At 36.6% G+C, this 23,499-nt stretch overlaps 1 protein-coding gene across 2 annotated transcripts in view; it reads left to right on the forward strand.

Annotated features, from left to right (window-relative positions):
• The window catches only part of Tshr (thyroid stimulating hormone receptor), a 144,003-nt gene that overhangs the window by 38,553 nt on the left and 81,951 nt on the right, over nucleotides 1-23,499 (forward strand). The gene's annotated exons all lie outside the window — the stretch shown is intronic.

A 23,499-nucleotide genomic window follows, 5' to 3' on the forward strand; every position in this document is an offset into this window, starting at 1 on the left:
GCAGTTATCTTAACAAGGTGCTGACTTCATTTCGTCTGAGTATACACCCAGAAGAGGGACTAAGTCACGTATGTAGTAGTTCTATTTTTAATTTTTTTCATGATCCTCCAAATGATGGCTGTACCAATTTCTATTCACACCCATGGTATGTAAAGGTTCTCTCTTTTTTTCTAATTTTTCAACACCTGCTACCACTCATCTTTTTTCTCTTAGCCATCCCGACGAGTGTGAGTTGGTATCTCACTGTGTGATTTTAGCATTTCCTTGGTGATTCATGATAAAATTTTTTCATATACCTATTGCCACCATAAATGATGGCTGTACCAATTTCTATTCACACCCATGGTATGTAAAGGTTCTCTCTTTTTTTCTAATTTTTCAACACCTGCTACCACTCATCTTTTTTCTCTTAGCCATCCCGACGAGTGTGAGTTGGTATCTCACTGTGTGATTTTAGCATTTCCTTGGTGATTCATGATAAAATTTTTTCATATACCTATTGCCACCATATATATATATATATATATATATATATAGTGTTTTGAAAAATGTATGATCTTATCCTTTGCCCATTTTTAACAGGGTTATTAGCTTTCTTTCTAATGAGTTGAGTTCCTTAAATATTTTCTGTATTAACCCATTGCTGGATACATCATTAGCAAATATTTTCTTCCAATTCCTAGGCTGCTTTGCCATTTTGTTTATTGTTTCCTTTGTTATGCTGAGCCTTTCAGTTTGATGTCATTTCTCTTCTCTTTATTTTCTTTTGTTCCCTATATTTTTCTGATCATATCTAGAAAATTATTGCTAAGATTAATGTCAAGGAAAATTTCCCGTTTTCTTTGAGGAATTTTACAGTTTAAGATCTTCTGTTTAGGCTTTTAATCTATTTCAAATTGGCTTTTGTGTTTAGTGTAAGATAAGGGCCCAGTTTCATTCTTTTCTATGTAGCTATCCAATTTTCCTAGTGCTATTTATTAAAGAGAAGTTTTGGTTTGTCTTACGGACACGTTAGATATATGTACAAATTCAGTATGTGAAATCACGTCTTCAAGTTTAAATAGATTAAAGGATGGATTAGCAAACAGTTAAGGAAATAAACAGAGCAGTGCTTCAGTAGTGAATGAAACATGAGAGGCATTGGGGTTACATATGTAAGATAAGAATTGAATTTAGGCAATACCTCACTTTCACCCATCTTACAAGTTCTACCTAGTTCTGCTAACACTCGGTGATTTTATAGCATAGCAAATTTGGACGATAGATGAAAGGTAATGACCACCAGGATAACAGCCAAGGGGACATGAGTAGAAATATTGCAGCCCAAACATAACTTGAGGGCAACCAGAATATATAAGAAGAAATTAGTGCACAAAAGAAGAACCTGACTCACTTTATAATTTAAGCTAAAATCAACCCTGCCTGGCATCTCAAAGTGATTTCTCAAAGTGTGGCCCCAGGATAATTTGCATGCGAAATCGCTTGTGTGTCTGTTAAACTAAGTTCCATTGGCATCAGGACATTGGGAACAGAATCCTCGAAGATAGATTTCAAACAAATAGCCTAAACCAGTAATGGCAAACCTTTAGAGATTTCAGTGATTAAAACAGCCTGCAACATTAGCCTGAATCATTCCTAGATACTCTTGCTTTTGAACCTCTGGACTAAAGAGTAAGGCTAGCATCACTGAGAAAGTGCAGCTCAGAAAGGAATTTACAAACACTATACATAAGAATGGTTGCTACCCAGGCCTCTACACTCTCCAGTCAAGGTCTCCACTACATTGGTCTGCATAGTCACTGGAAACACTTTGAATGTAGATTTTTTTGGAGAATCTCTGGATTAGAAGTAAACAAAGGAAATGAGGAATTGTGTAATGCCGAACAAATGGGCAGCATGCCACTCATTTGGACAAATTTGTGCCAAAGCCAGTTCCATGTCTCTCCACTCCCTGTCTTGAAACCTATAGTCAGGCCACACTGAGCAGATTTCATTCCTCAAACAGACTGTGCTTTGCCTCTCCTCCATGCTCTGGCACTTGCTCTTAACTCTGCCTAGAATTCCTTCTTTGCGGGGGCTAAATTCTATTTGCCATTGATATCCCAGTGGCACCCCAAATCTCATAGTGTACAGTTCTTTGTAGGAGTAATTAGCATACTTTATTGAATTGTTGACTTGTGTTTTTCATTAGTCAGAGTATTCTCTATTCTATTCTGTTCTAATTCCATTGCATTCCACAATGCTGGGATTTGAACCTAGGGCTTTGTACATGCTGAGCAAGTGTTCTACCACTGAGTCACACTTTCAGGCCTAGGATCATTTATTTAATCTCTTCTGCTTAACAGAAAGATTAATTTATGAAAGCCGGTCAACAGATGTTATTCAAATTAATAAATGACTTAATGTCTTAGTGTCCCCAAATGTATTTCTGAATCTGCCTAAATTGTTTCACTTCACCTTACCTACAGTTCCATTTAGGGTAACTGAAATTTTTAGTGTAAAAAATTAGTTACCCAATTGTGTGAATAACTTCTACCTTCGGTTTTCCACAGATGAGAGAACAACTACACACAGAGAAGGAACAAGTGACAAGGGCAATTTTGAAACACAGAAAATTTAGAGTTAAGCTGATTCTGGGTTGAAGCATGCCAGGAATAGGTGAGGGCTGCATCAGGACACTGAGTGCTAGGAGTTGGAGAAAAGATCATGAATGAATGTGGGAGAGCTTCTGGGAGAGGGGAGGAAGGAGGAGGTAAATTGCTACTTTCAAATTTTTATCTGACTCAAGGTCATGAGGAGAAAATATTCTACCTCCTATAGTGGTCATGGCCTCTTCAGCACAAAACTCAAACTCAAGCTGATGCCAGTTCTACAACATGAATAGGAGAAATGGGCTTTGGAAGACTTTCCTGAGAATTTGACCACCCTGTGAAAAAAATATGTTTGAAATCCCAGAAAATATTCACAAATCAATTTTTGGAACTCAATCACCTTATAAATTCAGTAAGACCTAGACTATCTCTTTCAAATCAATTTAGTAATGACAGCAGATTATATTTCTGAAGACAAAAAGATTGGAACTCGAGACACAATAAGGTGAATGTTATGAAAGAGAAGCTAAATATGACTTGAGGGGAAGAAGAAATTAAAAGAAAAATGTACACAAACACCCTTAAATAAACAAATAGTGACAAAATGATCATGTTTTTGACCCCAAAAGCAGGCACATAATTTTATAATTCACATCACATAAGGGCTAGCTCAAGCCAATAAATCATTAATACGACCCATTCAGAAAGAGGGAGAGTCAAATTGTGCCAACATATAAGCAAGACTGAACAGGCAAGAAAATGTGAATTGTTTAGTGCAAGCCAATCACCAATCTAAAACTCTGGGATAAAATATTAAGTACTCAAGGACATAAGAGGTGTTAATAAATATCATGGAATAAAGCAGTACCTCAACATGTGTCTTCTACGTGCCATGTACTATAGTTTGAAAATAGTCTTGTCTAAGGAAAGCCTGGTATTAGATCTTACAGAGATGACAGTCTGGTGGAAAGACAAATCCTTAAAAGTGTTCTGAGTGCTAGAAAAGGAAGTACCAGTTGCTAGGGAAGCATATAGCAAACGTACTCAGTCTAAGCCAAGATGTTACCTAAAACATCTCTACGGAGAAAAGGCAGAAGATAGAGCTGCAGTGAAGTGAAGTACAGAGAGTAAACTGCACAACCCAGATGGTGTCCTTTCCCTGTGAGGTATCCCTGTGAGGGAAAGAATAGGATAGATGGTAGTGGTGCATGCAGACTCCTGGATGTAAAGGAATCACAGAGAATACATTGAGGAAGTGCAGCCTAGAGAACCACAGGAAAAATCAAACAGGATAAAAGACATAATGGCTTGTTCAAGTTGGGCTCTTGAGGCCAGGTTAAGGACCTAGAACTTGATTTTAAGCAGAAAGGAAACCATCTATCCTTTTGAGATGTTTAGTTTGAGAAGAAACCCAGGACTTCCAGTTTGAGGGTGAAGACTGGGGTGGGGCGTGGCGAGAGCAGTGGTCCCAGTGATGGGAGAGACATGAGGTCTAGTCAACAGGATGGGCTGCTGGGTAGGGTTTGGAGATTTAGGAAAAGAGAAGAGTCAAATATGTATAGTATGTATGAAACATTATAAAGAAAAGAAAAAAGCTCTAGACATGTAAAATTCTTTCTTATCTTTATAATAATTGCAGTTGAGCTCTGAGATTTTCTCCTCTTCTCCATGGCCCCTGAACACACCTTCATAGCCTCAGAATATTCAAAGGACCCCAGTTCTTACCTAGAGCAAAACACTCTGGGAAGCTTCCCCAATCTCTATTCTATATTCCTAAAACATCTGCTGTCTAATTGCTGACAAATGTCCTCATGGGTCTTCTACTGAAGCTGGGAGTACCCATGCTGAGGATGATGCTGACTAGATAAGTCTATCGTATATGTTGGCAAGCATTAACAAATGGCAAGTCGAGGGTTCTGCTTCTGGGATCAGAAACTTTCAACCTTTCCGTTGTTTGAGTAATGCCTCTTCTCCCTTGTTGAACTTGAAGGCACCTGCATTATGCACTTTTGCTTGGGAATAGCAGAAGTGATTGCTTCAAGTAGTTTTCTAGGGTTTCATAATGGGTTCTTGAACTTGGTAGGGACAAGACTTTACCTCTTTCCTTTCATAGACATCTAGCTGAAACGTAACACTTCTTTTCATTATGAATGTGGGCAGTAAACTACAATTGTATTAGAAGTATTTGCAACTTTGCTGTCAATAAGAATAACAGATATTTTTCTATTTCATTTTTACAGATATCTCAAAATATGATTTACTGCATCCTTTGTTAGGTACTATTAATAAAGAAACCTCATACAGTACTTCTAATCATACATTTTAAAAATATTTTGACAACTGTATCTTAGCATATTTTTTCCTTTATAGTCTTACATATTTGATTTTATGCATCCAAAATCATCATTATAGTACCAGAGATGTCTTCCAAGTTTCTGGATTGAACAACTCATGAGGAAATTTACTGAGATGAGGAAAACTGAAGAAAAGGTAGGCTTCAGGAGGGTTTGGATGGATAGAGATAATATCAGGAGTTTAGAATATATTGTGATTTAATTAGGTTCAGTTCATCTGTGAACCCAATGAATTATATTGAATCAAGAAACTTTATATCATCCTTAATCCAAAACATTAAACCAAAGCTGAGATTCTGCTAAAAATACACCTGAGATATCCAGCATTAACAGTGAAAATCTTAGTATTCAGGGCAATATTTTAAAAGCTACTTATGAAGCACAGGTAACTATTTTTTCTGAAACAGAAGTGATTACCTAACAGCTATTTTTCTTCTTGCCAACTTCATGTCAACTAAAATGGCTCAAGCATACAGATATTACTTAAAATAATTAGTCATTCTGTTTCAGAGAAAGCATTTATAGTAATTCATCTATGTGTACTTAACTGATGACTTCAACTGCATAAGTCTTTTGAAAATCTCTGTAGGGTCAAAACAATTTCATACACCTTTCCAATATTTTTATCAGGTTTAACATATGGAATTGGTACTTTTGGGGAATCAGAAAAAGTCAAATATCTGCTCTCTCATGCAGGTTTCATATAGTTTTTCTTAAAAGTCAATACCAGTGCCTTTAGTTTTATGATATGATTAAAAGATTGATAATAAGGGGAAGTGGCAGGGGTAGGAGAAAAGAAAGAAAGGAATGCAATTAATATGAGAAAAAGAAAAAAATGGAAACAAAGTCTTTGTAAATAGGGAAGGGTGGAGGGGTTGAAGGGAGGGCAGCGAAATGGGGCGAAAATGAGAACCAAGATGGATTATATAAAGGTGGAAATTTCCAATCATAAATTTCATATTGTACACCTTAAATGTACCAATAAAATTAATTTTAGAAGGATTGATAATAGGAAATAGAGAGATAGATCTTTCTCAAATGGAAAGGGGAGGTATCAAGAGGAAGGGTGGAGGAAGGGCTAAGAGAGGGGACAGAAAGGGGCTGAAAAAAGAAATTAAGATGTATTACATACATGGACCTGCTCCACAGAAGGAATGTAAACATCATGTACAGCAAACAGGGACTATAAAAAAAAGATTTGTGATACTCATACAAAACAACTGAAGACCAAATTTAGAATAAACAATTCAAGTAGGTAGATATTTTGCTTTCATTTCACTGTAAGACAAACGTTGATGCTAAAGAACACACACATTTATTTCTATATTTGATCATTTTAAATGTCCTGAAATAAAAACAGTGACCATTAGACCAAAAACAACTTCAGACACCTGCTTGGTGAGTGTAAGTAGATGGTCAAGTCATTAACTATGTGACTATATATATATATATATATTGCTTTGTTTTGTTTTTTTAAGACATGGTTTCACTACGTAGTTGAGACTGACCTGGAACTCACTATGTAGCCCAGGCTGGTCTTGGACTCACAGTGATCCTCCTGCCTCAGCCTCCTGAATGGCTGAGATTACAGGCATGCACCACCACACCCAGCATGTTCAAATATATTGATAGTGGTCAAGAGCTTGGACTTTGGGATCAAAGAGATTTTGGTTTATCTATTTATTTAATAATTTTTTAAGATTTCATCATAAATCTGATACTGACAGATATCACATTTAAAAGAATGAACAAAAATCCTTACTAGCTTCCAAAGAACTCTTCTTATGGGTTCCAGATTTCTGTTATGGAGTGAGGGGAGGATTAAAAACATGCATCTCATTCCATTTTCATGAAGATTAAATGAAATTGATACATGGAAAATATTTAGCAAGCTTCCTAACACACAGTAAAATGTTAGCATATGGGAGTGTCTTGGATACTTTTCTCATTGCTGAGACAAAATACTCGACAACCAAAGTTAAAGAAGGAAAGGTTTATTTTAGCTCACAGTCTGTAGAGGTTTCAGTCCATAGCTGGCTGGCTTCAAGACAGGGTGGCACAGCAGAGGGGCATCTCAGAAGAGAAATGGTTCATAGCAGCCAGAAGACAGCAAAAGCAGCAGGCAGCAAGTGACAAGTGACAACAGCAGCTCTCTTTCTGTCCCTACATTCTATCCAGGCTACCTGCCCTTAGGGAGGAGGGTAGCATTCACACCCAGGGTGAGGTACCCTTAATCCTAGCATCATATCTGAATCATTTCCGACATCTCAAACTCTAGAACCAGACACCTCCAAAAAGCCCCACCTATGACCACATGAGGCTTTGAGGAAACATCTAGACCCAAGCCATAACAAGTAGCTGTTGATGTTTCTGTGAACCAACCTCTCATTTTAAAGTGAAGAAAGTTTCATCAGCCAGGAATTTTCATTGTACCTTCCCCCTTTCCATCTTTTACTACTGCATAGGTTTTATTGTCAGACAGTCTTTTTAATAAGGTGCCAAAGATGGACTTTAGTAGCTCTAGGCTGCATTATTCTAATTGGAAATGATCCCAATGAGATGACTATGCCTTTGTGCAGAAAGTAGTAAGTGGTGAGAAAAGTGAATACATTTATGAAAAACTGGGTTGCTATTACTTGAAAATAAGGGAAAAAAATGAACAACAAGAACTATAGATAAGAAATGGAGTGTGTAGCCCAATAGTACAGCACTCACATGGTATTTTCAAGGCCCTGGGTTTGATCCTTAACACTACAAAAAAAAACAAAAACAAAAACAAAAAACCAAAAATGAAACCATGGCTATTATAGTTGACTTTGGGGAGACAAGGTTAAAAAAAAAGAGAAATACATCTGATGTTGGAGTGATGGTATAGGATGTTTATGTAAGCTGAGTCTTAGATAAAGTTTGAAGCAATTAACTGAAAAACCACAGAATGACCAGTCCCTAAAGAAAACAAAAAATAGACACCTAAAATAGATAAATTCATTATCACATTTACATTCAAATTCTTTCATCTTATATAATTTTATAGTTTCTTATTTAATATGGTGATGTCAGCTATAACATTATAGATTAGAGGAATTAAATTAGTATTTTTGTAGTTGTAATTATGAGAAATCCATTTCAAATTAACATTTCATAAAAATAAAGATTGGAGGGCCGGGGATCTAGCTCAGTGGTTCCCCCACCTGCTTCACAAGCACAAGGGCCTGAGTTTGGACCCTGGTACAAAAAGAAAGAAAGGTGGGGGAGTAAGGGAGGGAGGTAGAGAGGGAGAGAGAAAGAGAGAGAGAGAGAGAGAGAGAGAGAGAGAGAGAGAGAGAGAGAGAAAGAGAGAGAGAGATTGGAGTTCAATGTAGGCTTTGGCCTACCTGGAAATCACAAGGCCAAAGGTGACTACTGTATCAGGTAAGTACCTGCCTACATTTTCAGAGACAAAGTAAAATGTAGATCCTCCTTGGGGAAGATAATTGTAGACTTTAAAAGACTTCAACTTTTTTCATGTGCAATGTCTTGCATATAATGGAAAGAGAACAGAAAAAAAATGAAAAGAAGAATATATAATAAAAATTCAAGACAGACAATAGCAACATAACAAGATGCACAAAAGATTCAGATGATAAATTATCAAACACCTTTAAATTTTTCAATATGCAAGATTTTAAAAAATACTCAAAGTTTGTTCTTTGAAAGGCTAATAAAATTGATAAACTCTTGTTAAGGTTGATCAAGAAAAAATAATCAGAAATATACAGAGGCTACAGATATTTTAAAGACTATTATTCTTTAAAGATTAAAAAGTTATTTTTCCATAAATAAAAAAAAATAGATGAAATAAGCTAGTCCCCCAAAATGCAATTTACCAAAACTGACACAATAAAAAGAAGAAAAGTTGAAATATACTATAACCTTTAAAATATCACTTAAAACTTGTTTTTATATCTGTGAGATAGCATTCCTTATTTTGGATAAAGGATTTTGGCTTTTTTTTCTTTAATGTGAATACATATTACCCCATCTTCATGTAATTAGTTGAATATTATAAGATGCTATGCTTTACTTTTGAAGAGTTTATATATTAGTTTTTTTTGTTCTTTTGGGGGTTTTTTTTTTTGGTACCAGGGATTGAACTCAGGACCTCGCCCTTGAGAGGCAGGTGGAGGAACCACTGAGCTAAATCCCTGGCCCAGGAGTTTATATATTAGTATCTCAAACTGTATTTCAAATCCTAGAAGGGATGATATATGTCATAATAGTGAAGGTAGAAAGGAAGGAAGGAGAGAGACATGTAAGCAGGGAGAAAAAAGGAAATTGTTCTGTTTTGGATTACTGCTATTCTCCATACACTCTCTGCAGTCTTTTTTGTAGCTTTCTGACATGTGGTAATCACAATAGTCATTGATATTATTAGATATAAAATCTTTCCAGAGAGATAGTATGACAAATTTGTTAAAATATCTGTTTGTGTGTGTGTGTGTAGTCTTATAGTTTTTGAGCAAGCTCTTGGACAAATTTCTTACTTTCTATAAATTTCAATTTCCTACTTTATAAGATAAAGACCAGCAGGATACTTATCATAATATCATTGTGAAAATGAAATGAGAAAATACATATAATAGCATTGGCATAGAGCCTGGTGCATAAAAGCATCCCAGGAGTATTAGATTTTATTTGACTTCAGTTCAGGTTTTTAAAACTATTCATGAGTGTTATAGCTTGTATTTAGATCCCCTAAAGCCTCGTGAGCTCACCGGTAAGACTTTGGGAGGTGTCTGGATCATGAGTGTGTGATACTGTGATTGAGGTTGTGTGCAGCGGACTAATCCACTGACTGATTTAGCATAGTTCTGGGTGTGGTTGATTGAATTTACTGGATGCAGAAGCACCCTGGGTGTGGGTGGCACTAACCAATAGGCTTGTAGCCTGAATGGAATAAAAGGGAAAGGGAGCAGCATGGCTGCTGCTTTCTGTCTGCTCTGCCATGGACTGTTTCTCTTCTGCAGTGCCCATCTTCTATGCCATCCTGCCTTAGAGTCAGCTGGCTATGGTCTGAAACCTTTACAAACAGTAAAGTAAAACAAATCTTTCCTCTTTTACTTTATGGGTATTGGGTATCTTGTCTAAGTGACAAGAAAGTAATGAAAACAATGAGGAACAACCTCAAATCATTCTAAATCCTTTTATGTTTACTTTATGGAAATAAAATTTTTTCTGTAGTAAGTGGTAGGAATGAGTGTGGGCCATGGTAAAATTCGGAAGCTGTTTTAAATTTGGCTACCTTTGTGTTAATCAAATCATTTGATATTTTTCTAAGGAAAAGATGATGAAGTAATAAATTGGCCTTACTTGCAAAACTGTATTCAGGGATGCTACCTCCTTGCCAGTTGTCTGTTACATAGATTGTTGAGACTACTCGACATTGTCTGGAACTTCCAAGATTTGGTTCTATAAAAATAATTTATTAGAACAGTCTTTAAGCAGTTTTATATTGTATAATTACTTCTTAACACTGCACTTTGGACTACAGTATAGGCTGAATGTACTGGGAATTATATTGGACTCAATGGGAGTCCTGTTCCAACCCTATTTTGTCATAAGGAACAGCACCTTGATGATTAAGAAACTGTGTTGATAGGTTCTAGAAACTCAGAACCTACAATTACTGGAGCATATTTATTGTAGCTCAGAGGGCAGCTGAGGATGGCTGATATCATCTTGGTAAAAAACAAGGTTACTGACATTTCAATGTGAATTCTCAAGAGCTCTTGAGGAAAAAAGAAAAAAAATCACTTTCACAGAGACCTTTCAAATGCCTGGTCTCTGATGCCTACATAGAGTAGACCCTGTTCAATATCTTCCTTTGTTTTGTCTTGTTTTTAACTAAAAGACCACAGAAAAACAACCTTTTATTTAATTTTAAGGATAAATTGTATTGCTTTTAGTTAAGTCCATTATTTTATTAAAGGATTTTCAAGGTTATTATGTCAAAATATATTTTCTTTGAATAATCTGAAATTTTTGCTTTGGATATTATTGAAAATAAATTCAACTTAAATTATAATGTGGTCTGAAATGTTTTGATACATCTTTTTCTTTCTCAATGAAGACAAATATAAGCCCCATTTTAAAATAATGTATAGAAATGTGTTAATTAAATTCAGTTTACCAATGATTTTTTATTTTGCAGAAACAAATTATCTAGTTCCAATGCCATTACTCAAAAAGGGACTTACTGAAGAGTGTTTTAATGATTCTGAACGGAAGTGAAAATGACCTTAGATAGAGATGTTTGGGTTTGAAATTTCTGTACACTTAAACTATGTCATTCAAAAAAAATAGTTTCATTTTTATTTCTACTTTTATTTTTTGAGAATACAGTCAAGAGAAAATATATAAGTGGTTTATTGTTATCTTTTCTGTTTAAATCAAGATTATCAACTTGGGGGGCTGAGATAGGAGATCGCCACAAATTCGAGACCAACTTGGGCTCCATAATGAGCTCAAGGTCAGCCTGTACTACATAGACAGTCTTTGTCTCAAAAAACAAACAAACAAACAGAAAAGCAAAAAAAAAAAAGCAACAAAAAAGATTATGAGCAGGCTGTGTGTTCTGGAGCAAATAAATGCGCCTTTTCAGCCATTCTACTAGTGTCAATGAACCCACTACACTGGCAGTTAAAGAACACAAATCATGGATGACACAATACTAATGACAGTAAACACTACATAACTGGTGTGTGTATTTACTGCACCATACTTTTATCATTATTTTACAGTGTACCCCTACTTATAAAAAAAGGTGTACATAAAACAGCATTCCATGCTATGCCATCAGCGGCCTCATACATCTCATGTGCATTCCGTCTTTGGATTGAATTTAGTGAGAGACCCGTACCTTCTAGGTTTGCCGAAGGACGTTCTGTGTGGTGTTTGCACAGCAGTGAAGTCGCCTGGGGCTGCATCTCTTAGAATGTAGGCCTGACATTAAGCAACACAGGACTGCAGCCACAATTCAGGCTCTTAGGAACCACGTGTGGCTGTGACTGTCACAATGGACAATACAGCTTCACCCTGCAAAGAGAGTTCATGTCATACTCACAGGGATGACACTGACCCAGCCCTGCCCCACATACACCATCTCAAAGGGATAAGAACTTTTTTTTTTTTTGAGACAGGGTCTCACTGTGCAGTTGAGACTGACCTGGAACTCACTACGTAGCCCAGGCTGGTCTTGAACTCACAGTGATCCTCCTGCCTCAGCCTCCCAAGTGCTGGGATTACAGCCATGCGCCACCACACCCAGTAGCCCAGGGGTCTTGAACTCACAGTGATCCTCCTGCCTCAGCCTCCCAAGTGCTGGGATTACAGCCATGCGCCACCACACCCAGCTAGAACTTTTCTTGTATTACAAATAAAGTAGATGGGTTTTGTACACAAATTAGGAAGTACAGGTTTCAAAGAAAAAATTTATTGCTAATCATATCCTCTGAGAACTTCTGCTATTTTGTCATATCTTTTTAGAAGTTTCCTTGTGTAAGTAATGGACTTATTATATAAAGTACCTTTGTAAGTTATGTAGGTTTTGTAATGGGTTTTTAACCTAATATGACATTTTAAAATATTCCCATTTTGTTTTCATTCACCTCCCAAATGAAGAAGAAAATGAAAAGGAACAGAAAAAAACTTTACAGCAATAATGTCCAACTTTTCCAAATCTGCAGATAACTTTAAACTCACAAATCAAGAAGCTTTCAATAAACCCCCAAAGAGTTAATGTTTAAAATAATACCCTGTGTATTTTTTAATTTTTTGGTAGTATATATTTTTTCTCTGGCTATATTTAAGATAGTATCTTATCATTGATTTTTGGTAATTTATGATGTGGCTGGAACAGGGTTTCTTTAAAAACATTTTTTCCACTCTTTTTCCTCTCTGTTCTTAAACTTGAATAGACATGTTGCCAGAAACTACATAAGTTGGAATGCAAAAGAACAATTTTAAATTATTGAAAGAAGCGAGGCATGGTACTGCATACCGGTAATCCTAGCACTCTGGAAGGCTGAGGCAGGGGGATCTCAAGTTTGAGCCCAGCCTGTATCAAACTTTAAAAACAAAAAAAATTTTTAAAGGTTGGGATATAGCTTAGGGTGAAGGACCTGGGTCCATTTCCCAGTACCAGAAAGAAAAGGTATTAAAAGACAATAAACTTGCCTGGCTAGAATGCTATATAAGCAGTGAAAATGTCTTTCCAAATTGAAGGCTAACAAGAGACTTTTTTCAAATAAGTAAAGAGTAAATAAAGTCATTGCCAAGTGACATGAACAAAAAAAGGAGAGGAGAGGGAGGGAGGTAAGGAGGGAGGGAGGAAGAGAAGAAGGAAGGAAATAGTGAAAAAGAGGAAAAGAATCACATTAAAGGAAGTTCTTCAGGCAGAAACAAATATATAAATGGATGGAGAGCAGAAGGAATGGGTGATCCCAGTTTGAAACACAAGCGCGGAAAGAAAATTAATTTATTAATTAAAATATTAACACTTCAAATGCAAATAAAGAGTGGGGAGTTCTCGCTTTTTGGTCATTTTTCAAATGAATTAATTTGTCTAGCGCGTTGTCCAAATGAGTTTGAAAGTTTCCTAGGCCAAGAAGGTCCATTTTCTCTGGATACAATTCACTGGCAATAGTCTTAATTTTTAATGAGAGATGGTGGACTTCTAAAGTGCCAAAAAGGACATGTGAGAACTAGGGGAAAAACATTAGCTTGTGCCAAATCCCACACTGCTGTTAATAAGAAAGCTACTTGCAGAATACTGGACAAACGATGTGTTCATCAGGCTGTTTTTATGTAAAAGAAAACGGAATGCCAGCTATGATTAGGAACATCATTTTATTTTTTATTTCTTTTTCTGAAGTGAGATTAAACCGGGGCCTATGCACTGAGCTCCAGCCCCAGCTTTTTCTGTGCTTTTTATTTTGAGATAATGTTTCACAAATTGCTGTTGCCCAGACTGGGCTCAAACTTTTGATCCTCCTGCCTCAGCCTCCCACAGGGCTGGGATGACAGCTGTGTACTGCATCTGGCCAGATTCAAGTCTTCACACTTAAACCATTTTCAGTTAATTTGATTTTTTTTTTCATATGGGGTAGCTACTTTCAAATCGCTGCGACTAAATATTTAACACCCACAGCTTATAAGGAGGAAAGGTTTACTTTGGCTCGCTGTTTTTAAGATTTAGTGCATAGATGGCTGGCCCCCAGGTGAGAAAACCACTGTGGAAGAGTCTGGTGGAGGAAGGCTGCTTCTATTATAGCAACCAGGAAGCAGAGATAGGAGAGAGGAAAGTGCAGGGAGATGAGCCCTCCCAGGTCGCACTCAGTGAACTGCTTCTCCTAACCAGGCCCCATCTTCACCTAACAGCACATTTAGCTGTGGATTCACCAGGGGACGGACCCACTGAGGAGCATACTCCTCCCACGATCCAGTCACCTTCCAAAAGCCCCAGCTCTGAACACCTGAGGCTTTTAGGGACGTTCTAGGTGTGAACTACAACACTATCTATTGTTAGATAAAAATCTAATTTCATTTATGCTTATGAAGAGCTAATTCTCTCAACTGTATTTATTGAAGAAACCATCCTTTGTTTTTTGCCAACTTTGTCAGAAAACAATTGATTTGTGTATTTACTTGTGGGCTCTGGCTTATTCCATTAATTGGTACCTTTAGTTTTATGCCAGAACCTCACTGCTTTGGTTACTTGTAGCTTTGAGATGCACTTTGAAGTCAGGTAGGACAATGCGTCCAGCTTCATTCTTTCTGCTCAAGATGTCTTGCCTTTTGGGGGCCTTCTATGAGTCCCCATTAATTTTATGGTTATTTTTCCATTTCTATGATAAATGACATTGGAATTTTGACAGATATTGCATTGAATCTGGAGATAATTTTGAGTAGTATAGACAGTTTAATATTAATTCAGGCACACTAGCTTAAATCTCACATGGTTTCTTGTATATAAGAAACCCACATTATAAATAAAGAGCAAAATAAAAGATATATAATGGGAAGTAGAGAATAGATCTTTCTTCAAGGGGATGAAAAAAGGGATGTTATGTACATGTACCAACTCCACACAAGAAATATAAACATACACTGTAAATATTAATAATAAAAATTAAAAATATATTAGTTCTTCTATTCCATGAATATAAAATTTTTTTGTGTCTTCAATTTCTTTCATCAATGTTTATGGTATTCAATGTACAGCTCTCTCAACTCCTTATTTAAATTTACTTTTAAGTATTTTATTTTTGTAGCTATTATAAGTGGGATTGTTTTCTTTATTTTTTAGATATTTCATTATGTTTAGATATTTCATTATGTTGATTTGTTGCCTACAACTTTATTGAATTCATTGATCAGTTCTAACAAGTTTTTGGTGAAATCTTTAGACTTTTCTATGTATAATAGCATGTTGTCAGTAAACAGAGGCATTTTAACTTCTTCCTTTCCAGTTTGGAGCCTTTTTCTTGCCTAATTGCTTTGGCTAGGACTTCCATATTTTTAGGCAGAAGTGGTAAGAATGGGTATCCTAGTCTTGTTTGGAAACCAGTAATTTCTGTTGTATGGTTATCCATGATCTATAAATCCTATTTGTAGGTACTTGCCCAGTGGCAATGAGGATATATGCTCACTAAAAGATTTGTACATGGATGTTCATACTTAGCTTTATTTATAATAACCTGAAACTGAGAACAACCATTGGATAGTGAATAAGCAAATCATAGCTATTCATTGCAATGGGAAAGGACTATTGATCCATGCAACGGCCTAGATAAATCTCAAAAATATTATGTTGAACAAAAGAAACCAGATGGAGGGGCTGGGGATGTAGCTCAGCAGCACCACACCTGCCTGGCAAGTGCGAGGTCCTGAGTTTGATCCCTGGCACCAAAACAAAAACACCAAACCAAGAAACCAGATAGAAGTTCCACCACCTACCTCACAAGTGCAAGGACCCAAGTTCGATCCCCCAGTACCCCCCCAAAAAAAAAGAAAGAAAGAAAGAAATCAAACCAGATATAAGAGGCATCATTACATTTATGTGAAGTTTTTTAAAAAAGCAATTTCTGGTGCCAGAAGATAAAGGGTGGTTATACTGTGAAAGGGTTGGGGTTCCTAGGTGGAAAGGGGCACAAGGAACTTTCTAGAATGATGGAGATATTATATATTTTGAGCCAGGCACTGGTTACACGGGTATTAGGTACATATACAAGTATATATAATGCATACGTTTACTTATAAATACTGAAATATATATAAGTATGAATTTCAGATTTGTACATTTTACTGAATGTAAATATCTCAATAAAGAACTGAAGGAAATAGTTTTAATATAAAAAATACTTTTGATAATGAAATAATACCAAATTTAATATTTTCAGCCATCTGGAGACCTGAACAAAGAGTTGTAAATGGACAATGTTCTTCCAGATGGCCCAAACTGGAAAATTTCCTTTAAGTGAAACCTGTTGAGCTTTGCTTGAGTTTCTAAGGTTCAGTACATAAATTTTTATTAAAACCCAAATGGAAATTCTATCTATCCCAAAATGATGATTTGAAGATGCATTTAGATTCTGAGTGGTCTGTGGCCCCATCTCAGCTGCAAGATTATGTGGGGTTACGCACTGCAGATATACAGTACCTCATATTTTTTATATTGTTTGCAAATAAATCCTGCTCTTGTACTACAGTAGGATAGAAGAAACAATGCTAGGCAGAAAAGAGACAAGGAAACTCAATTCTTTGACTCCCCTATTACCTTAAAATTCTGGGTCAAGTTCCTCCCCAGTACTACACAAACGAATGTTAATCATTAGGAAAACTTGGCAAAACATTTATTAGTCCTAAATTTATCTAGTTTATCTCATACCCCTTTAAGACTGACATTCACTAAGAAAAGAGTAATTAAACAATCTTCAGTGTTTGTCAGTGTTCACAATACCCAGGTCAGATCCCCCTGGAGGGACCTATAAATCTTCTATCCTGTAAACCCCTAAGAGTGCAGGAAAAGTGGAGCCCTTAGGACAGCCCCCTGATGAAGTTGCCCCCTAAGCCAGAATAGTTACTCCATTGCGGGAAACAAAGCAGCTCTCCTCCCAACCAAGCATAATATCTGGTGGGAACTGAATTGCCCCTCAAACCAAAGGGATTCCTCTGGAGCAATGGAAAACAGAACTGAGATAATGAACCGGACCCTGCCCCCACATCCCACCCCCAGTCCTTAAAAGTTTACCTTGTGGGCCTAGGATACAGCTCAGTGACACCATGCCTGCCTGGCAAGCACAAGGTCCTGAGCTCGATTCCCAGTACCTAAGAAAAAAAAAGGCCGACCTTGTGATTTTGTGAGTGGGCCATTCTGAACCTCTGCATCAGAGCGAGCCCTCTCCAGTTACTGGAGCTGAGTCTTTTCTTATTTGACCTTGCTTTCTAATGCTTAATAACTCTGTATGTGCCACTCACTGATGTGTCCTGAGGTTTTTTTTCCCCTGATATAAGTCAAGAACAAACCTGGTGGAACAGGATGAGGACCTCATCTCCTCTTTGGAGAAGATATGTCAGAGTACACATTCAAAATTCTTTCTTGTTTAAAAATATTTAATATGCAAATAGTCTCGGGAATTGGACTGCAGGATCCTTCTAGGTCTGCATCCCTGGTTTTAAATCTTGTACTTTCTGCACGCTCTCATCATTTGTCAGAGTATTAGAATTGCATATTATTCAAACAAGTTCAATAAGAATGTCTTCTCGCCAAAAAGTACACCACCAGGAAAATGATAAATGTCACATTGAAGTTATAGCAATATTGTTCCGTTTATAATCCACACCTTTATAATATGTAAATTTCTGAGTTATTTGTAACAAGCCCCTCTTTTCCTATCACCAATACTCTCTGTGCCCATCTCGGTGAAATATTGGTTGATTTATTGGCACAAGTACCTGTGGAGATAAAGGGTTAAAACTCCCAGCAGCCAAATATCCGTGCTGACGCATTCCTGCCCGGTGCACACTGGATGGAGGCACTGCATTAATGCCGACGAGAAACTGCACACGGTAGGACATGTAAGGCCTTTTCATTTCTCCCACCGAGTTGACTCATCATCTCTCAAAGAGTAATGTGTAGAGATGTGTTTAACTAAAACTAAAGAGACTTCTGTGAAACCACAGTAAATGGCCTTGCCAATTTGCAACTTTAACATACAGCTTCAGGTACAATACAGAGGTTCCTGAAAGGTCGGCAGGAACCAGGCAGTGCAGGAAAAACACCATTCCTGGAATAATTTAGATTTGCTGGATAGATCCTTTTTCCATATCCTCAAATTTTCATAAAAGCCCAATCTTTCACCCCGAAAGCACAATTCCTCTCTTGCAAAAAAAGTTGCCTTCTGTCATTTTTGACACAGTGTTCTCATCTGGAAAAATAAAAACTCTTATTTTTTTAATTCTATTATTGATAAATTCTTTTATAACCCGCACCATTGGCCTCTGCAATTCCGCTGTCCAGCCCAGCAGTATTTAATACAGAAGGAGGCTCTTGGAATACAAATCACATTGACATTAAACAAATAAAATTTGATTCAGAATTGCAAATATCCTCAGTCTGTTTGCTAAGACACCAAAAATATGCCACACAGGCGGGAAGTGTGGTGTTTCTGGACCACACAGGCTTAGTCATGGCAAAGACCAACCAGCCTTCTCAAGTTTTAGTCATGCTCATCCTCATACTTTACTTTCTTCTTCAAGGAAGGGCAATAATGGCAAACACAACGTACTTACGATTCTACAAACTGTTGTGGGGCTCCAGCCCACACCACCTCAAAACAGCTTTCTTTGACGTAGCTTGAGATGACCACTCATATAAACTGCAGGCACAAGGTTAGCATTGAAAAGCCCCCCGCCCCTGTGTAAAAGACGCTTACGTCTGTCTACATCAGCGGAATAAGCAGCCAGTGGAGCAGAAGTTTCTTCCCTGAGAGAGCCCCACACACCTGCCAAGGAATCACAGGAAAAAGGAAATTAGAGATCGTATCTGGTCCAGAGAGGTGACTACCCTATTTCCAGCACACAAATGCTCTGTAGGTTGCTACTTGCTCCCCTCAACTAACGCCCACGACCCATGCTCCCCTCCCTCCAGGAACCCCAGACTTTCTAGTCTTTGAATCTTGTTCTTAATGAATGGCTCCTGAGTTTCTGCACATTAATAAATTTGTATGTTTTCCCCCTGTTAATGTTTTTATTGTCAGTTTATTTCATAGATTAAAAATGAGCAAAACTTAGATTCCCCACACTATAAGAAACAAGACGTTGGAATGTTGATTGGGTTTACATGTTGGTGACATTTCAGTGAAATAAGCCTAGTGCCATGCAAGATTACTGTGAAAAAATCTAATTGCACAGCTTGTTCTTGTTGGAACATAGAGAAATATCTGCTGTTTTTAATAGCTTTAACCAATTTTCCTTCCCCGTTGCTACTGCAAAATAAAAAGATAGTACTTAAAACAGGGGTTCACATTCTGCAAAATCTCCAAGTCAACTGATGATGTTTCGCACAAGTTTCTGCTTCTACATCATTATATCTTCCAAATGCAATGAGAAATTTAACTCCTGACATTTGAGAAATATAACTCTTACCTCAGTACTAATCAATTCAAATTTAAAAACTATGAAAGTTAAAAGGATATCATTTGAGGTCTTAGAAATTACAGTTGGAAACAAAGGTTCAGAGGGCACAGAATCAGTTTGGGGAAGGAAGTAAAGTTGGAAAAGGGAAAGGAAAGAACGAAGAGAGGAAGGAAGGGAAAGAGCGGGAGACAGGAAAGAAGAAAGCATGAAAGCTGGGAGGGTGGGAACTTGGGCTACTGAATGTTAAGGAGGAACAGTGACCAATTAAAGATAAAGAAAAGAATATAAACCGGAAGAGAAATGTCCATGACACAAGAGCTTGATAGCCCCTTGCTATGCATCTTGATCTCCTGGGGACAACATGATTATAGTTCCAGACATTCCAGATGCCCATAGCCAACAAGTAGGCACAAGTCACACTCCAGGCAACAGCTGGAATGATGAAAAGTCCTTCTCCCTTGATGGCCTCTCAACTCCAATTTTAAAAGGTCTTATAATGCTATTTTCATTGTAATCTTCCTTTCATTTTTACACCACGCTCCCTGCTCTCCACCCAACAAAAAATTTTTTTACTTTAAGCCGTATCTTCAAAGATTGTACAAAGTTGTTTTTATTTTTTTTTTGTCATGCAGATTGAACCCTGGGCCTTGCACTTGCAAGGCAGGTGCAGTGCCACTGAGCCAAATCCCTGGCCCCATCAAAGATTATTTTTAATTAAATAAATCATAGAAAAATAAATTTATCATTAGCTTATGTTTATTCTGACTTCTAATTTCTGTACCTTAAAGCCAACTTAATGAACTACAAAAGGTACATAGTTGACCTAGGGTATAAAACTATACCATGAATATTTTCCCCAATCATCAGAGAGTACTTTGAATCATCCGAGGCCAATTTAAAAAAGAGTTTTCAGTACCTGGCATACTTCATATAAAACAAATGCTACTTTGATGATAATCCTTTGGAGAATAGGGAAATATCTAGAAGTTGTTATAATTTTTAAAATGAATACATATGTACTTTTCCATAAACATTCAAAATGTAATCTGAAATTAAAATATTTTGGCCAAATAACCACACGTCTGTTTTTTTCTCCCATCTCTTTTTGGAGAAGTAATCACAAGGTTCTATGTTTCTTTTAATAGAAGCTAATTCCCTGAATATGTAGATAATAGAACATCCAGCTGTTTGCCGCTGGAAGGAGGAACAAAGAGAAAAACAGATTGCTATTGAGTATCTCTAGGCATAAAACTGCTACATAGAAAAACAACAAAACCTCACTAAGAGTAATTGCTTATGAATCTGGGATCAGCTGAAAATCAGCAAGGTAGCTGCATAGTACAATAATATGTTCTCCTCAACTTTCATCTTATAGTAAAACTATTAAGGAAAAAAAATAGAACAAAAGATCTGTAGGTAAATATGGTGTCTTCATTACTTACCTAACTAGATGCTGTGTCCTTACCAATCATTTTTGTTTTCTATTTGAAGAGAAATAGATGAGTCTATTTAATATTTTTATAAGGTTAATGAGACTAGTAACTTTTTTAAAATAAGGAAAGCAAAAGAAATTTAAACGAGCATAAATTTAATTTTGTATTTGTTTTTCTTTGTTATGTGTATATGACTGTGAATATATCGTGACAAAAATACAGCGGTACCTTGGTTCATGAGCTTAATTCTTTCCACTTTTTGTGTTGCAAACCAAATTGGACAAGAACCCAGTCAAATTCAATGGTTAGGTTCGATGTCGACTTTATGGGAAGATTGGATTCAGTTCTTGTCCATTCAGTTTGCAACCAGAATCGTGGAACAAATTAAATTCATGAACTGAGGTACCACTGTATATACATTGTTAAATTGAGGTTGAATTTGGCAATTTATAGCTTGGGTGTCATTCTGATACTTCATTTACATTATTGAAATCAGTCTTCTCCTTCAGCCTGTGTTATGATCATTACAACATTAACTAAGTTCATCTAGCAAATAAATATTTCATCTTAGGCAGGATGGCCAACATTCCCTCCTTTACTTTTCGTTAAGATTTATTGTGCATTTTGTGTTATTATTGAGATAACTACTCTTAATTACATAATCCTTACCAGTCTGTGTGTAATGATGGACTCTGTGTGTGCATGTGTGTGTGTGTGTGTGTGTGTGTGTGTGTGTGTGTGGAAAATGACTTCAAGAAACAGATATTATACATTTCAAAAACTATTAACTTGGGAAAGAAAATGCACATCATTTGAACCTTTAGCTCCAGTTGTATTTATATACCAGCTCTGTGGTATGTCTGTCTTCTTAGTAATCACTGTAACTTTTTTCTAATCTTCTTTTTAATGCTACATGTTATTTACTTTTGAAAATAGGATAAATCCCCAAAATTTTAATCAATGAAAGTTATAATTTAGGCCCTCACTACCTATACACAATGTGTGCAGTCTTACAGCAAGTTTGCCCTCAAGAGTTTTGCCTTAGGAGAGCCCTGTAAAACTATCTTTATGTTTAAGAAACTTGATCTTTTCACATGATACTCAACAGGTGTGTATCTTATGTTTGTTTTCCTTTGGCATGGCCCAATTTAACACTGAGATTTTAGTGGAACAACATGTTCTTCTCATATTTTTCTTTTAACTTCAGAATCTGGGATCTGGATACATATAAATTTTTTTCACTTTATTTTTATCTTGTTTTTTATTTTATGCATGCTTGCAGGACATAACATTCACATTCCCTATACAGAGCTGGTATATATGCATAACACACCTTAATTCCTTTTTTCTTACCCTTACTCCCCCGCTTTCTATTTGAGAAACATCTATCTCTCTACTTCCTATTATCTGTCTTTTATTTTGCTCTATCAACCCAGTTAAGAGAATGTGACTGGGAGAACTTCAAGAGGGGACAGGTAGTCTATGGGACTTGAACATCTGAAATTATGTTAGAACAACTTGGGGCTTTATGGGAAAGACTAGGGATTGCAAGGAGTAGATAATGTACCCTTGTTATTTCCATCACCTTCCCATATACATAAATTAATAGGTCCTTTTATAAAGTAATCTGGCCTGCTGATGTCTTGATTTGGCAAATTATAGGTGTATTTTAAGCCCTGCAAGAATGAAGAGTTCAAAGAAATCATAGATCAAGGCAGTGGATCACTCAGGCATAGCCCTGCAGCCTGGGTGGGAAAATCCACAATGTTATTATCCTATCTATAAAGAAGCTACTACTAAGTGTCTGAGTATTAATATTTAAACGACAAAAACTGACAAGAGGAGATGATTACTAATACTGAGACACTGTCGTTTTGCAAAGTGAAGGAGGACCACAGACCACATCTCCCCCCAAGGATTCTATTTCAAATAGTCACCACATGAGGAGGGGAACTCAGAAAAGGAATGCTCATGACGAGACATAGAGGAGTGATGAAGAGGCCTCCTTACTTGTAAGGAAAACAGTCTCAGCATTGTGAAGCTGCAGCCGAAAAAAGCAGACTGGAGGAAAAGCCACACTTTTAAGTTACATATCCAACAAAGATGTCTTAAGCCTCTAAGGAAGAATTAGCTCCTTATTAGTTAGTTATTTCTAAACTGCAGCAAATAAGTGACAATATCTTGTTAATGGTTGAAGAGACCTTTGCTTGGGAAAAATATTGTAACACTAAAATAAGCTTTTCTAATATTTAAGGTAAATGTGTTTAATTCCTCCTAATAGGTACTTGATGTATATCCTTGTCAGCATTCCAAATTATTATTACTGATAAGTACATGATATGAATTCAGAAGTCCTAATATACTTATGAATGTATTTTGTGCATTTCAGTTAACAAATGGAATGTAATGTTTGGCATACTAGTTAACTTTAATCCATAGACGAAT

Source organism: Fukomys damarensis, unplaced genomic scaffold (assembly GCF_012274545.1).
Source record: "Fukomys damarensis isolate Sample0158 unplaced genomic scaffold, DMR_v1.0_HiC HiC_scaffold_21, whole genome shotgun sequence".
Classification (NCBI taxonomy): Eukaryota; Metazoa; Chordata; class Mammalia; order Rodentia; family Bathyergidae; genus Fukomys; species Fukomys damarensis.